The sequence below is a fragment of the Haliotis rubra genome, unplaced genomic scaffold (assembly GCF_003918875.1).
Source record: "Haliotis rubra isolate DU_JTF1 unplaced genomic scaffold, ASM391887v1 Scf905, whole genome shotgun sequence".
NCBI lineage: Eukaryota > Metazoa > Mollusca > Gastropoda > Lepetellida > Haliotidae > Haliotis > Haliotis rubra.
The window spans coordinates 123,524-125,575 of record NW_025767641.1 but is presented as its reverse complement, the minus strand read 5'-3'; positions in this window follow the sequence as shown (position 1 = coordinate 125,575).

Sequence of the window (2,052 nt, the reverse complement as noted above, 5' to 3'; positions counted from 1 at the left end):
GCACCAGTCGGTCACCTCTGTATTCCTCCCACCAGCACCAGTCGGTCACCTCTGTATTCCACCAGCACCAGTCGGTTACCTCTGTATTCCCACCAGCACCAGTCGGTCGCCTCTGTATTCCCACTAGCACCAGTCGGTCACCTCTGTATTCCAACCAGCACCAGTCGGTCACCTCTGTATTCCCACCAGCACCAGTCGGTCACCTTTGTATTCCCACCAGCACCAGTCGGTCACCTCTGTATTCCCACCAGCACCAGTCGGTCACCTTTATATTCCCACTAGCACCAGTCGGTCACCTCTGTATTCCACCAGCACCAGTCGGTCACCTCTGTATTCCCACCAGCACCAGTCGGTCACCTCTGTATTCCCACCAGCACCAGTCGGTAAGCCTCTGTATTCCCACTAGCACCAGTCGGTCACCTTTGTATTCCAACCAGCACCAGTCGGTCACCTCTGTATTCCAACCAGCACCAGTCGGTCACCTTTGTATTCCCACCTAGCACCAGTCGGTCACCTCTGTATTCCCACCAGCACCAGTCGGTCACCTCTGTATTCCTCCCACCAGCACCAGTCGGTCACCTCTCTGTATTCCCACCAGCACCAGTCGGTCACATCTGCATTCCCACTAGCACCAGTCGGTCGCCTTTGTATTCCCACCAGCACCAGTCGGTCACCTCTGTATTCCCACCGGCACCAGTCGGTCACCTCTATATTACTGGCAGCAGAAGTAAGACCCGCCTCTGTATTCCCACCAGCACCAGTCGGTCACCTTTGTATTCCCCTAGCACCGGTCGGTGCAGCTTTGTATCCCACTAGCACCAGTCGGTCACCTCTGTATTCCCACCAGCACCAGTCGGTCACCTTTGTATTCCCATCCAGCACCAGTCGGTCACCTCTGTATTCCCACCAGCACCAGTCGGTCGCCTCTGTATTCCACTAGCACCAGTCGGTCACCTCTGTATTCCAACCAGCACCAGTCGGTCACCTCTGTATTCCCACCAGCACCAGTCGGTCGCCTTTGTATTCCCACCAGCACCAGTCGGTCACCTCTGTATTTCCAACAGCACCAGTCCGGTCACCTCTGTATTCCCACTAGCACCAGTCGGTCACCTCTGTATTCCCAGCAGTACCAGTCGGTCACCTCTGTATTCCCACCAGCACCAGTCGGTCACCTCTTAATATTCCCACCAGCACCAGTCGGTCACCTCTGTAATATTCCCACCAGCACCAGTCGGTCACCTCTGTATTCCCACCACCAGCACCAGTCGGTCACCTCTGTATTCCCACTTTCCCAGCGCCGATTAGGTGCGTATTCCCCGCCGAGCACCAGTGGTCGCACTCTGTATTCCCACTAGAGTCTTCACCTGATATTGTCTACATCTCACCGTTGACTTGGTATTGTGCACTGATTCCAGCAAATTTTGCTTGAAGAAGGACAAACAGAAGGCACGAAGCTTGGTTTAACTTTGGTTAAAATGCTCAAATGCTATTGTCTGAACAAACAGATCAAATGATTAATCAGGGAAACAAGCAAGTTATATCGATGAAAATAGATGATATCTTTACCAATCCTCAAGGAATTTTGCGGATAAATGTTTAAGAAATAAGAAAATCACTGAATTGAGATCAATTATCGGAAAAATTTGCATATTAGGCTTGGCGAGTTCCGAGGAAACTCAAATATCAATAGAAAGTCAACCTTTAACTTCAGCGAAATCATAAAGCATATAATTTCAGTCTCTGGGCGTCCATGGCAAATGAATATATCCCGAATATAGTGCGATTTACTCGACGTGCATCCCGTGTGACCCTGCCTCCGCTGCTTACCACTAGAACGCGGTAACGACATTGCCAATCACTTTCGTCGTTGTTTTGATCTGTTTCCCGTATAAAAGTTTACATCTCCAAGATCATTTAATTTTAATAAGCATATTTGATCTGCATTGGATATTTTCATCATTCTTTTTTCTCGATTTTCACCTTAGGGTTTTCGCTGGCGAGCTTGGATGGATGATTGTTGATGATGATGATGATACCTTCTTTTTTTTTTTT